The following is an 18,299-nucleotide window of genomic DNA, read 5'->3' on the forward strand; positions in this document are numbered from 1 at the left end:
TGGACACGGCTGAATGGACAAGAGCGAAAGGACACAAGGAATGGACACGGCTGAACGGACAAGAGCGAAAGGACACAAGGAATGGACACGGCTGAACGGACAAGAGCAAAAGGACACAAGGAATGGACACAGCTGAACGGACAAGAGCGAAAGGACACAACAAATGGACACAGCTGAACGGACAAGAGCGAATGGACACAAGGAATGGACATGTCTGAACGGACAAGAGCGAAAGGACACAACAAATGGACACGGCTGAACGGACAAGAGCGAATGGACACAAGGAATGGACACGGCTGAATGGACAAGAGCGAATGGACACAAGGAATGGACTTGGCTGAATGGACAAGAGCGAATGGACACATAGACATAGCCATTCACTTGTCTTCTGACTTCGAAAGTTTGTAAAGAAGGTCACACACTGTGTTTCTTAAAGACACAGAATACAGTTGAAATAAGATTTTTGAAGCCTGCGCTCACCAGCAAGAATGTAGAAAAAATCCTTTATTGCTCCATAAATGTGATAAAATACAGCAACGTTTCAACCCCAGTGTTTTTTTTCGAGCTGCAATAAAGGATTTTTTCTACATTCTTGCAGGTGAGCGCTGTCTTCAAAAATCGCATTTGGACCAGTTCGGAGCGGATTTCTCACACACATTTGGACTCTGTCGCTCTGTCAGCTGCGGATAAAGTTACGGTTTGTACATAGATACAGCTAATGTCAGCACACATCCAGGTCCACAAGTTCAGGACGGTCCGGATGGATCCAGGACTATACGAAGGGATGCCCAAAATACCGCCATACTGTTATCTGCTGGCCATACGAGAGGATTCCTCCAGTCCTCGAGTAGCGGCTGTAGTGTCCGTCCTGAAGACCACCAGAGTCGTCAAAGGAGGAAGGGGCTGTGGAGAGCTCGGTGGAGAGCGGTTGGTATCGCCCCCTCCCCTCCGGACTCTTCTCATTACAGCAAACAACAAACTACAAATCCTCACTCTGGTTTATGTAACTAGAAATCTATTAACCACTCACAGATCAGATACACTGCATACGCTAGTCACAGATCAGATACACTGCATACGCTAGTCACAGATCAGATACACTGCATACGCTAGTCACAGATCAGATACACTGCATACGCTATTCACAGATCAGATACACTGCATACGCTATTCACAGATCAGATACACTGCATACGCTATTCACAGATCAGATACACTGCATACGCTATTCACAGATCAGATACACTGCATACGCTATTCACAGATCAGATACACTGCATACGCTAGTCACAGATCAGATACGCTGCATACGCTAGTCACAGATCAGATACACTGCATATGCTAGTCACAGATCAGATACACTGCATACGCTAGTCACAGATCAGATACACTGCATACGCTAGTCACAGATCAGATGCACTGCATACGCTATTCACAGATCAGATACACTGCATACGCTATTCACAGATCAGATACACTGCATACGCTATTCACAGATCAGATACACTGCATACGCTAGTCACAGATCAGATACGCTGCATACGCTAGTCACAGATCAGATACACTGCATACGCTATTCACAGATCAGATACACTGCATACGCTATTCACAGATCAGATACACTGCATACGCTAGTCACAGATCAGATACGCTGCATACGCTAGTCACAGATCAGATACACTGCATATGCTAGTCACAGATCAGATACACTGCATACGCTAGTCACAGATCAGATACACTGCATACGCTAGTCACAGATCAGATGCACTGCATACGCTATTCACAGATCAGATACACTGCATACGCTATTCACAGATCAGATACACTGCATACGCTATTCACAGATCAGATACACTGCATACGCTAGTCACAGATCAGATACGCTGCATACGCTATTCACAGATCAGATACACTGCATACGCTATTCACAGATCAGATACACTGCATACGCTATTCACAGATCAGATACACTGCATACGCTAGTCACAGATCAGATGCACTGCATACGCTAGTCACAGATCAGATGCACTGCATACGCTAGTCACAGATCAGATACACTGCATACGCTAGTCACAGATCAGATACACTGCATACGCTAGTCACAGATCAGATACACTGCATACGCTAGTCACAGATCAGATGCACTGCATACGCTAGTCACAGATCAGATACACTGCATACGCTATTCACAGATCAGATACACTGCATACGCTATTCACAGATCAGATACACTGCATACGCTAGTCACAGATCAGATACGCTGCATACGCTATTCACAGATCAGATACACTGCATACGCTATTCACAGATCAGATACACTGCATACGCTATTCACAGATCAGATACACTGCATACGCTAGTCACAGATCAGATACACTGCATACGCTATTCACAGATCAGATACACTGCATACGCTATTCACAGATCAGATACACTGCATACGCTAGTCACAGATCAGATACACTGCATACGCTATTCACAGATCAGATACACTGCATACGCTAGTCACAGATCAGATACACTGCATACGCTATTCACAGATCAGATACACTGCATACGCTATTCACAGATCAGATACACTGCATACGCTAGTCACAGATCAGATACGCTGCATACGCTATTCACAGATCAGATACACTGCATACGCTATTCACAGATCAGATACACTGCATACGCTATTCACAGATCAGATACACTGCATACGCTAGTCACAGATCAGATACACTGCATACGCTATTCACAGATCAGATACACTGCATACGCTATTCACAGATCAGATACACTGCATACGCTAGTCACAGATCAGATACACTGCATACGCTATTCACAGATCAGATACACTGCATACGCTAGTCACAGATCAGATACACTGCATACGCTATTCACAGATCAGATACACTGCATACGCTATTCACAGATCAGATACACTGCATACGCTAGTCACAGATCAGATACACTGCATACGCTAGTCACAGATCAGATACACTGCATACGCTATTCACAGATCAGATACACTGCATGCGCTATTCACAGATCAGATACACTGCATACGCTAGTCACAGATCAGATACACTGCATACGCTAGTCACAGATCAGATACACTGCATACGCTATTCACAGATCAGATACACTGCATGCGCTATTCACAGATCAGATACACTGCATACGCTATTCACAGATCAGATACACTGCATGCGCTATTCACAGATCAGATACACTGCATACGCTATTCACAGATCAGATACACTGCATGCGCTATTCACAAATCAGATCTGTGAATAGCAATGTATCCAATCTGTGAATAGTGTATGCAGTGTATCTAATCTGGGAATAGTGTATGCAATGTACAGTGGGTACGGAAAGTATTCAGACCCCTTTATATTTTTCACTCTTTGTTTCATTGCAGCCATTTGGTAAATTCTAAAAAGTTCATTTTTTTCTCATTAAAGTACACTCTGCACCCCATCTTTACTGAAAAAAAATGTAGAAATTTTTGCAAATTTATTCAAAAAGAAAAACTGAAATATCACATGGTCATAATTATTCAGACCCTTTGCTCAGTATTGAGTAGAAGCCCCCTTTTGAGCTAGTACAGCCATGAGTCTTCTTGGGAATGATGCAACAAGTTTTTCCCACCTGGATTTGGGGATCCTCTGCCATTCTTCCTTGCAGATCCTCTCCAGTTCCATCAGGTTGGATGGTGAACGTTGGTGGACAGCCATTTTCAGGTCTCTCCAGAGATGCTCAATTGGGTTTAGGTCAGGGGTCTGGCTGGGCCAGTCAAGAATGGTCACAGAGTTGTTCTGAAGCCACTCCTTTGTTATTTTAGCTGTGTGCTTAAGGTCATTGTCTTGTTGGATGGTGAACCTTCGGCCAAGTCTGAGGTCCAGAGCACTCTGGAAGAGGTTTTCATCCAGGATATCTCTGTACTTGGCCGCATTCATGTTTCCTTCAATTGCAACCACCCCCATAGCATGATGCTGCCACCACCATGTTTCACTGTTGGGATTGTATTGGGCAGGTGAAGAGCAGTGCCTGGTTTTCTCCACACATACCGCTTATAATTATCACCAAAAAGTTCTATCTTCGTCTCATCAGACCAGAGAATCTTATTTCTCATAGTCTGGAAGTCATTCATGTGTTTTTGAGCAAACTCTATGCGGGCTTTCATATGTCTTGCACTGAGGAGAGGCTTCCGTTGGGCCCTCTGCCATAAAGGCCCGACTGGTGGAGAGCTGCAGTGATAGTTGACTTTGTGGAACTTTCTCCCATCTCCCTACTGCATTTCTGGAGCTCAGCCACAGTGATCTTAGGGTTCTTCTTTACCTCTCTCACCAAGGCTCTTCTGCCACGATTGCTCAGTTTGACTGGACAGCCAGGTCTAGGAAGACTTCTGGTGGTCCCAAACTTCTTCCATTTAAGGATTATGGAGGCCACTGTGCTCTTAGGAACCTTGAGTAATGCAGAAATTCTTTTGTAACCTTGGCCAGATCTGTGCCTTGCCACAATTCTGTCTCTGAGTTCCTTGGGCAGTTCCTTTGAGCTGATGATTCTCATTTGGTCTGACATGCACTGTGAGCTGTGAGGTCTTATATAGACAGGTGTGTGCCTTTCCAAATCAAGTCCTATCAGTTTAATTAAACTTTTGCAGATTAAATTATATGTGCAAAAAATTTCTACATTTCTGTTTTTTTTCAGTGAAGATGGGGTGCAGTGTGGACTTTAATGACAAAAAAAATGAACTTTTTATAATTTACCAAATGGCTGCAATGAAACAAAGAGTGAAAAATTTAAAGGGGTCTGAATACTTTCCGGACCCACTGTACATTGCATACACTATTCACAGATTAGATACACTGCATACACTATTCACAGATTGGATACATTGCATACGCTATTCACAGATTAGATACACTGCATACACTAGTCACAGATTGGATACATTGCATACGCTATTCACAGATTTGATACACTGCATACGCTATTTACAGATTGGATACATGCAACATATGTAAATCATAGATTAGATACATATCACAAATTAGATATATGCGACATATATATACACTCAAATTAGATACATTGCACTCAGATTATATACAGCTGCTTCTCAGTAAATTAGAATATCATCAAAAAGTTAATTTATTTCAGTTCTTCAATACAAAAAGTGAAACTCCTATATTATATAGAGTCATTACACACAGAGGGATCTATTATATAGAGTCATTACACACAGAGCGATCTATTATATAGAGTCATTACACACAGAGGGATCTATTATATAGAGTCATTACACACAGAGCGATCTATTATATAGAGTCATTACACACAGAGGGATCTATTATATAGAGTCATTACACACAGAGGGATCTATTATATAGAGTCAGTACACACAAAGAGATCTATTATATAGAGTCATTACACACAGAGTGATCTATTATATAGAGTTATTACACACAGAGAGATCTATTATATAGAGTCATTACACACAGAGTGATCTATTATATAGAGTCATTACACACAGAGGGATCTATTATATAGAGCCATTACACACAGAGGGATCTATTATATAGAGTCATTACACACAGAGGGATCTATTATATAGAGTCATTACACAAAGAGGGATCTATTATATAGAGTCATTACACACAGAGGGATCTATTATATAGAGTCATTACACACAGAGGGATCTATTATATAGAGTCATTACACACAGAGGGATCTATTATATAGAGTCATTACACACAGAGGGATCTATTACATAGAGTCATTACACACAGAGGGGTCTATTATATAGAGTCATTACACACAGGGATCTATTATATAGAGTCATTACACACAGAGCGATCTATTATATAGAGTCATTACACACAGAGGGATCTATTATATAGAGACATTACACACAGAGGGATCTATTATATAGAGTCATTACACACAGAGTGATCTATTATATAGAGTCATTACACACAGAGGGATCTATTATATAGAGCCATTACACGCAGAGCGATCTATTATATAGAGTCATTACACGTAGAGGGATCTATTATATAGAGTCATTACACGCAGAGGGATCTATTATATAGAGTCATTACACACAGAGTGATCTATTATATAGAGTCATTACACACAGAGCGATCTATTATATAGTCATTACACACAGAGCGATCTATTATATAGAGTCATTACACACAGAGGGATCTATTATATAGAGTCATTACACACAGAGTGATCTATTATATAGAGTCATTACACACAGAGTGATCTATTATATAGAGTCATTACACACAGAGGGATCTATTATATAGAGTCATTACACGCAGAGGGATCTATTATATAGAGTCATTACACACAGAGGGATCTATTATATAGAGTCATTACACACAGAGTGATCTATTATATAGAGTCATTACACACAGAGGGATCTATTATATAGAGCCATTACACGCAGAGCGATCTATTATATAGAGTCATTACACGTAGAGGGATCTATTATATAGAGTCATTACACGCAGAGGGATCTATTATATAGAGTCATTACACACAGAGTGATCTATTATATAGAGTCATTACACACAGAGCGATCTATTATATAGTCATTACACACAGAGCGATCTATTATATAGAGTCATTACACACAGAGGGATCTATTATATAGAGTCATTACACACAGAGCGATCTATTATATAGAGTCATTACACGCAGAGGGATCTATTATATAGAGTCATTACACACAGAGGGATCTATTATATAGAGTCATTACACACAGAGCGATCTATTATATAGAGTCATTACACGCAGAGGGATCTATTATATAGAGTCATTACACACAGAGGGATCTATTATATAGAGTAATTACACGCAGAGGGATCTATTATATAGAGTCATTACATGCAGAGGGATCTATTATATAGAGTCATTACACACAGAGTGATCTATTATATAGAGTCATTACACGCAGAGGGATCTATTATATAGAGTCATTACACAGAGGGATCTATTATATAGAGTCATTACACACAGAGGGATCTATTATATAGAGTCATTACACGCAGAGGGATCTATTATATAGAGTCATTACACACAGAGGGACCTATTATATAGAGTCATTACACACAGAGTGATCTATTATATAGAGTCATTACACACAGAGCGATCTATTATATAGAGTCATTACACACAGAGGGATCTATTATATAGAGTCATTACACACAGAGGGATCTATTATATAGAGTCATTACACACAGAGTGATCTATTATATAGAGCCATTACACACAGAGGGATCTATTATATAGAGACATTACACACAGAGGGATCTATTATATAGAGTCATTACACACAGAGGGATCTATTATATAGAGTCATTACACACAGAGGGATCTATTATATAGAGTCATTACACACAGAGTGATCTATTATATAGAGTCATTACACGCAGAGGGATCTATTATATAGAGTCATTACACACAGAGGGATCTATTATATAGAGTCATTACACACAGAGGGATCTATTACATAGAGTCATTACACGCAGAGGGATCTATTATATAGAGTCATTACACACAGAGGGATCTATTATATAGAGTCATTACACACAGAGTGATCTATTATATAGAGTCATTACACACAGAGCGATCTATTATATAGAGTCATTACACACAGAGTGATCTATTATATAGAGTCATTACACACAGAGGGATCTATTATATAGAGTCATTACACACAGAGTGATCTATTATATAGAGCCATTACACACAGAGGGATCTATTATATAGAGACATTACACACAGAGGGATCTATTATATAGAGTCATTACACACAGAGGGATCTATTATATAGAGTCATTACACACAGAGGGATCTATTATATAGAGTCATTACATACAGAGTGATCTATTATAAAGAGTCATTACACACAGAGGGATCTATTATATAGAGTCATTACACACAGAGTGATCTATTATATACAGACATTACACACAGAGGGATCTATTATATAGAGTCATTACACACAGAGTGATCTATTATATAGAGTCATTACACACAGAGGGATCTATTATATAGAGTCATTACACACAGAGGGATCTATTATATAGAGTCATTACACACAGAGTGATCTATTATATAGAGTCATTACACACAGAGCGATCTATTATATAGAGTCATTACACACAGAGTGATCTATTATATAGAGTCATTACACACAGAGGGATCTATTATATAGAGTCATTACACACAGAGTGATCTATTATATAGAGCCATTACACACAGAGGGATCTATTATATAGAGACATTACACACAAAGGGATCTATTATATAGAGTCATTACACGCAGAGGGATCTATTATATAGAGTCATTACACACAGAGTGATTTATTATATAGAGTCATTACACACAGAGTGATCTATTATATAGAGTCATTACACACAGAGGGATCTATTATATAGAGTCATTACACACAGAGTGATCTATTATATAGAGTCATTACACGCAGAGTGATCTATTATATAGAGTCATTACACACAGAGGGATCTATTATATAGAGTCATTACACACAGAGGGATCTATTATATAGAGTCATTACACACAGAGAGATCTAATATATAGAGACATTACACACAGAGGGATCTATTATATAGAGTCATTACACACAGAGGGATCTAATATATAGAGTCATTACACACAGAGGGATCTATTATATAGAGTCATTACACACAGAAGGATCTATTATATAGAGTCATTACACACAGAGCGATCTATTATATAGAGACATTACACACAGAGGGATCTAATATATAGAGTCATTACACACAGAAGGATCTATTATATAGAGTCATTACACACAGAGGGATCTATTATATAGAGTCATTACACACAGAGGGATCTATTATATAGAGTCATTACACACAGAGCGATCTATTATATAGAGACATTACACACAGAGGGATCTATTATATAGAGACATTACACACAGAGGGATCTATTATATAGAGACATTACACACAGAGCGATCTATTATATAGAGCCATTACACACAAAGCGATCTATTATATAGAGCCATTACACACAGAGGGATCTATTATATAGAGTCATTACACACAGAGCGATCTATTATATAGAGCCATTACACACAGAGCGATCTATTATATAGAGCCATTACACACAGAGCGATCTATTATATAGAGTCATTACACACAGAGGGATCTATTATATAGAGTCATTACACACAGAGGGATCTATTATATAGAGTCATTACACACAGAGAGATCTAATATATAGAGACATTACACACAGAGGGATCTATTATATAGAGTCATTACACACAGAGGGATCTAATATATAGAGTCATTACACACAGAGCGATCTATTATATAGAGACATTACACACAGAGGGATCTATTATATAGAGTCATTACACACAGAGGGATCTATTATATAGAGTTATTACACACAGAGGGATCTATTATATAGAGTCATTACACACAGAGGGATCTATTATATAGAGTCATTACACACAGAGGGATCTATTATATAGAGTCATTACACACAGAGGGATCTATTATATAGAGTCATTACACACAGAGAGATCTAATATATAGAGACATTACACACAGAGGGATCTATTATATAGAGTCATTACACACAGAGGGATCTAATATATAGAGTTATTACACACAGAGGGATCTATTATATAGAGTCATTACACACAGAAGGATCTATTATATAGAGTCATTACACACAGAGAGATCTATTATATAGAGACATTAAACACAGAGGGATCTATTATATAGAGTCATTACACACAGAGTGATCTATTATATAGAGACATTACACACAGAGGGATCTATTATATAGAGTCATTACACACAGAAGGATCTATTATATAGAGTCATTACACACAGAGGGATCTATTATATAGGGTCATTACACGCAGAGGGATCTATTATATAGAGTCATTACACACAGGGATCTATTATATAGAGCTATTACACACAGAGTGATCTATTATATAGAGTCATTACACGCAGAGGGATCTATTATATAGAGTCATTACACACAGAGGGATCTATTATATAGAGTCATTACACGCAGAGGGATCTATTATATAGAGTCATTACACACAGAGGGATCTATTATATAGAGTCATTACACACAGAGCGATCTATTATATAGAGACATTACACACAGAGGGATCTATTATATAGAGACATTACACACAGAGGGATCTATTATATAGAGACATTACACACAGAGCGATCTATTATATAGAGTCATTACACACAGAGCGATCTATTATATAGAGACATTACACACAGAGGGATCTACTATATAGAGTCATTACACACAGAGCGATCTATTATATAGAGCCATTACACACAGAGCGATCTATTATATAGAGCCATTACACACAGAGTGATCTATTATATAGAGTAATTACAGCCAGACCGATCTATTATATAGAATCATTACACACAGAGGGATCTATTATATAGAGTCATTACACGCAGAGGGATCTATTATATAGAGTCATTACACACAGAGAGATTTAATATATAGAGACATTACACACAGAGGGATCTATTATATAGAGTCATTACACACAGAGGGATCTAATATATAGAGTCATTACACACAGAGCGATCTATTATATAGAGACATTACACACAGAGGGATCTATTATATAGAGTCATTACACACAGAGGGATCTATTATATAGAGTCATTACACACAGATGGATCTATTATATAGAGTCATTACACACAGAGGGATCTATTATATAGAGTCATTACACACAGAGGGATCTAATATATAGAGTCATTACACACAGAGCGATCTATTATATAGAGACATTACACACAGAGGGATCTATTATATAGAGTCATTACACACAGAGGGATCTATTATATAGAGTCATTACACACAGAGGGATCTATTATATAGAGTCATTACACACAGAGGGATCTATTATATAGAGTCATTACACACAGAGGGATCTAATATATAGAGTCATTACACACAGAGTGATCTATTATATAGAGTCATTACACACAGAGCGATCTATTATAAAGAGACATTACACATAGAGGGATCTATTATATAGAGACATTACACACAGAGGGATCTATTATATAGAGGCATTACACACAGAGGGATCTATTATATAGAGGCATTACACAGAGTGATCTATTATATAGAGTCATTACACACAGAAGGATCTATTATATAGAGGCATTACACGCAGAGGGATCTATTATATAGAGGCATTACACACAGAGGGATCTATTATAGAGTCATTACACACAGAGGGATCTATTATATAGAGACATTACACACAGAGCGATCTATTTTATAGAGTCATTACACACAGAGGGATCTATTATATAGAGTCATTACATACAGAGGGATCTATTATATAGAGACATTACACACAGAGGGATCTATTATATAGAGTCATTACACACAGAGTGATCTATTATATAGAGACATTACACACAGAGGGATTCATTATCTAGAGTCATTACATACAGAGGGATCTATTATATAGAGACATTACACACAGAGCGATCTATTATATAGAGTCATTACACACAGAGGGATCTATTATATAGAGTCATTACACACAGAGGGATCTATTATATGGAGTCATTACACACAGAGGGATCTATTATATAGAGTCATTACACACAGAGGGATCTATTATATAGAGTCATTACACACAGAGGGATCTATTATATAGAGTCATTACACACAGAGGGATCTATTATATAGAGTCATTACACACAGAGGGATCTAATATATAGAGTCATTACACACAGAGGGATCTATTATATAGAGTCATTACACACAGAGCGATCTATTATAAAGAGACATTACACACAGAGGGATCTATTATATAGAGACATTACACACAGAGGGATCTATTATATAGAGTCATTACATACAGAGGGATCTATTATATAGAGGCATTACACATAGAGTGATCTATTATATAGAGTCATTACACACAGAGGGATCTATTATATAGAGGCATTACACGCAGAGGGATCTATTATATAGAGGCATTACACACAGAGGGATCTATTATAGAGTCATTACACACAGAGGGATCTATTATATAGAGTCATTACACACAGAGGGATCTATTATATAGAGTCATTACACACAGAGCGATCTATTATATAGAGTCATTACACACAGAGGGATCTATTATATAGAGTCATTACATACAGAGGGATCTATTATATAGAGATATTACGCACAGAGGGATCTATTATATAGAGTCATTATACACAGAGTGATCTATTATATAGAGACATTACACACAGAGGGATCTATTATATAGAGTCATTACACACAGAAGTATCTATTATATAGAGTCATTGCACACAGAGGGATCTATTATATAGAGTCATTACACACAGAGGGATCTATTATATAGAGACATTACACACAGAGGGATTCATTATATAGAGTCATTACATACAGAGGGATCTATTATATAGAGACATTACACACAGAGCGATCTATTATATAGAGTCATTACACACAGAGGGATCTATTATATAGAGTCATTACACACAGAGCGATCTATTATATAGAGACATTACACACAGAGGGATCTATTATATAGAGTCATTACACACAGAGGGATCTATTATATAGAGTCATTACACACAGAGGGATCTATTATATAGAGTCATTACACACAGAGGGATCTATTATATAGAGTCATTACACACAGAGTGATCTATTATATAGAGTCATTACACACAGAGCGATCTATTATAAAGAGACATTACACACAGAGGGATCTATTATATAGAGACATTACACACAGAGGGATCTATTATATAGAGGCATTACACACAGAGGGATCTATTATATAGAGGCATTACACAGAGTGATCTATTATATAGAGTCATTACACACAGAAGGATCTATTATATAGAGGCATTACACGCAGAGGGATCTATTATATAGAGGCATTACACACAGAGGGATCTATTATAGAGTCATTACACACAGAGGGATCTATTATATAGAGACATTACACACAGAGCGATCTATTTTATAGAGTCATTACACACAGAGGGATCTATTATATAGAGTCATTACATACAGAGGGATCTATTATATAGAGACATTACACACAGAGGGATCTATTATATAGAGTCATTACACACAGAGTGATCTATTATATAGAGACATTACACACAGAGGGATTCATTATATAGAGTCATTACATACAGAGGGATCTATTATATAGAGACATTACACACAGAGCGATCTATTATATAGAGTCATTACACACAGAGGGATCTATTATATAGAGTCATTACACACAGAGGGATCTATTATATGGAGTCATTACACACAGAGGGATCTATTATATAGAGTCATTACACACAGAGGGATCTATTATATAGAGTCATTACACACAGAGGGATCTATTATATAGAGTCATTACACACAGAGGGATCTATTATATAGAGTCATTACACACAGAGGGATCTATTATATAGAGTCATTACACACAGAGCGATCTATTATAAAGAGACATTACACACAGAGGGATCTATTATATAGAGACATTACACACAGAGGGATCTATTATATAGAGTCATTGCACACAGAGGGATCTATTATATAGAGGCATTACACATAGAGTGATCTATTATATAGAGTCATTACACACAGAGGGATCTATTATATAGAGGCATTACACGCAGAGGGATCTATTATATAGAGGCATTACACACAGAGGGATCTATTATATAGAGTCATTACACACAGAGCGATCTATTATAAAGAGACATTACACACAGAGGGATCTATTATATAGAGACATTACACACAGAGGGATCTATTATATAGAGGCATTACACACAGAGGGATCTATTATATAGAGGAATTACACAGAGTGATCTATTATATAGAGTCATTACACACAGAAGGATCTATTATATAGAGGCATTACACGCAGAGGGATCTATTATATAGAGGCATTACACACAGAGGGATCTATTATAGAGTCATTACACACAGAGGGATCTATTATATAGAGACATTAAACACAGAGCGATCTATTTTATAGAGTCATTACACACAGAGGGATCTATTATATAGAGTCATTACATACAGAGGGATCTATTATATAGAGACATTACACACAGAGGGATCTATTATATAGAGTCATTACACACAGAGTGATCTATTATATAGAGACATTACACACAGAGGGATCTATTATATAGAGTCATTACATACAGAGGGATCTATTATATAGAGACATTACACACAGAGGGATCTATTATATAGAGTCATTACACACAGAGCGATCTATTATAAAGAGACATTACACACAGAGGGATCTATTATATAGAGACATTACACACAGAGGGATCTATTATATAGAGTCATTGCACACAGAGGGATCTATTATATAGAGGCATTACACATAGAGTGATCTATTATATAGAGTCATTACACACAGAGGGATCTATTATATAGAGGCATTACACGCAGAGGGATCTATTATATAGAGGCATTACACACAGAGGGATCTATTATAGAGTCATTACACACAGAGGGATCTATTATATAGAGTCATTACACACAGAGGGATCTATTATATACAGTCATTACACACAGAGCGATCTATTATATAGAGTCATTACACACAGAGGGATCTATTATATAGAGTCATTACATACAGAGGGATCTATTATATAGAGATATTACGCACAGAGGGATCTATTATATAGAGTCATTACACACATAGTGATCTATTATATAGAGACATTACACACAGAGGGATCTATTATATAGAGTCATTACACACAGAAGGATCTATTATATAGAGTCATTACACACAGAGGGATCTATTATATAGAGTCATTACACACAGAGGGATCTATTATATAGAGTCATTACACACAGAGTGATCTATTATATAGAGCCATTACACACAGAGGGATCTATTATATAGAGCCATTACACACAGAGGGATCCATTTCACGTGTTTATTTCTGTTAATGTTGATGGTTATGGCTTACAGCCAATGAAAACACAAAAGTCATTATCTCAGTAAATTAAAATAATTAACAAGAAACACCTGCAAAGGCTTTCTAAGCTTTTGAAAAGCTCCCTTAGTCTTTTTCAGTAGGCTCCACAATCATGGGGAAGACTGCTGACTTGACAGATGTCCAGAAGGCAGTCATTGACACACTCCACAAGGTCCCAGAGTCTGGAGGAAGAGTGGACAGGCCACAATCCAAGCTGCTGGAGGTCTAGTGTGAAGTTTCCACAATCAGTGATGGTTTGGGGAGCCATGTCATCTGCTGGTGTAGGTCCACTGTGTTTTATCAAGACCAATGTCAGCGCAGCCGTCTACCAGGACATTGTAGAGCACTTCATGCTTCCCTCTGCTGATAAGCTTTATGGAGATGGAAATGTCATTCTCCAGCAGGACTTGGCCCCTGTCCACACGGCCAAAAGTACCAATACCTGGTTTACACACAACAGTATCACTGTGCTTGATTGGCCGCAAACTCGCCTGACCTTAACCCCATAGAGAATCTATTATAGAGAATCTATGGGGTATTGTCAAGAGGAAGATGAGACCCCAGACCCAACAATGCAGACGAGCTGAAGGCGGCTATCAAAGCAACCTGGGCTTCCATAACACCTCAGCAGTGCCACAGGCTGATCGCCTCCATGCCACATTGCCGCATTGATGCAGTAATTGATGCAAAAGGAGCCCCGACCAAGTATTGAGGGCATTTACTGAACAGACATTTCAGTAGGACATTTCGGATTTTAAAAACATTTTCAAACTGTTGTTATAAAGTATTCTAATTTACTGAGATAATGACTTTTGTGTTTTCATTGGCTGTAAGCCATAATCATCAACATTAACAGATATAAACACGTGAAATAGATCACTCTGTGTGTAATGACTCTATATAATAGATCCCTCTGTGTGTAATGGCTCTATATAATAGATCCCTCTGTGTGTAATGGCTCTATATAATAGATCCCTCTATGTGTAATGACTCTATATAATAGATCGCTCTGTGTGTAATGACTCTATATAATAGATCCCTCTGTGTGTAATCACTCTATATAATAGATCCCTCTGTGTGTAATCACTCTATATAATAGATCCCTCTGTGTGTAATGACTCTATATAATAGATCCCTCTGTGTGTAATGACTCTATATAATAGATCCCTCTGTGTGTAATGACTCTATATAATAGATCTCTCTGTGTAATGACTCTATATAATAGATCCCTCTGTGTGTAATGACTCTATATAATAGATCCCTCTGTGTGTAATGACTCTATATAATAGATCTCTCTGTGTAATGACTCTATATAATAGATCCCTCTGTGTGTAATGACTCTATATAATAGATCCCTCTGTGTGTAATGACTCTATATAATAGATCCCTCTGTGTGTAATCACTCTATATAATAGATCCCTCTGTGTGTAATCACTCTATATAATAGATCCCTCTGTGTGTAATGACTCCATATAATAGATCCCTCTGTGTGTAATGACTCTATATAATAGATCCCTCTGTGTGTAATGACTATATAATAGATCCCTCTGTGTGTAATGACTCTATATAATAGATCACTCTGTGTTAAATTACTCTATATAATAGATCCCTCTGTGTGTAATGACTCTATATAATAGATCCCTCTCTGTGTAATGACTCTATATAATAGATCCCTCTGTGTGTAATGACTCTATATAATAGATCCCTCTGTGTGTAATGACTCTATATAATAGATCGCTCTGTGTGTAATGGCTCTATATAATAGATCCCTGTGTGTGTAATGACTCTATATAATAGATCACTCTGTGTGTAATGACTCTATTGAATAGATCACTCTGTGTGTAATGACTCTATATAATAGATCCCTCTGTGTGTAATGACTCTATATAATAGATCCCTCTGTGTGTAATGTCTCTATATAATAGATCCCTGTGTGTGTAATGTCTCTATATAATAGATCCCTGTGTGTGTAATGTCTCTATATAATAGATCCCTCTGTGTGTAATGTCTCTATATAATAGATCCCTGTGTGTGTAATGTCTCTATATAATAGATCCCTGTGTGTGTAATGTCTCTATATAATAGATCCCTCTGTGTGTAATGACTCTATATAATAGATCGCTCTGTGTGTAATGACTCTATATAATAGATCCCTCTGTTTGTAATGACTCTATATAATAGATCGCTCTGTGTGTAATGACTCTATATAATAGATCCCTCTGTGTGTAATGTCTCTATATAATAGATCCCTCTGTGTGTAATGTCTCTATATAATAGATCACTCTGTGTGTAATGACTCTATATAATAGATCCCTCTGTGTGTAATGACTCTATATAATAGATCCCTCTGTTTGTAATGACTCTATATAATAGATCCCTCTGCGTGTAATGACTCTATATAATAGATCCCTCTGCGTGTAATGACTATATAATAGATCCCTCTGTGTGTAATGACTCTATATAATAGATCCCTCTGTGTGTAATGACTATATAATAGATCCCTCTGTGTGTAATGACTCTATATAATAGATCACTCTGTGTTAAATTACTCTATATAATAGATCCCTCTGTGTGTAATGACTCTATATAATAGATCCCTCTGTGTGTAATGACTCTATATAATAGATCCCTCTGTGTGTAATGACTCTATATAATAGATCCCTCTGTGTGTAATGACTCTATATAATAGATCCCTCTGTGTGTAATGGCTCTATATAATAGATCCCTGTGTGTGTAATGACTCTATATAATAGATCACTCTGTGTGTAATGACTCTATTGAATAGATCACTCTGTGTGTAATGACTCTATATAATAGATCCCTCTGTGTGTAATGACTCTATATAATAGATCCCTCTCTGTGTAATGTCTCTATATAATAGATCCCTGTGTGTGTAATGTCTCTATATAATAGATCCCTGTGTGTGTAATGTCTCTATATAATAGATCCCTCTGTGTGTAATGTCTCTATATAATAGATCCCTGTGTGTGTAATGTCTCTATATAATAGATCCCTGTGTGTGTAATGTCTCTATATAATAGATCCCTCTGTGTGTAATGACTCTATATAATAGATCGCTCTGTGTGTAATGACTCTATATAATAGATCCCTCTGTTTGTAATGACTCAATATAATAGATCGCTCTGTGTGTAATGACTCTATATAATAGATCCCTCTGTGTGTAATGTCTCTATATAATAGATCCCTCTGTGTGTAATGTCTCTATATAATAGATC

This window comes from Phyllobates terribilis, unplaced genomic scaffold (assembly GCF_046119375.1).
Source record: "Phyllobates terribilis strain yellow unplaced genomic scaffold, ASM4611937v1 Scaffold_12__6_contigs__length_324123572, whole genome shotgun sequence".
Taxonomy (NCBI): Eukaryota; Metazoa; Chordata; class Amphibia; order Anura; family Dendrobatidae; genus Phyllobates; species Phyllobates terribilis.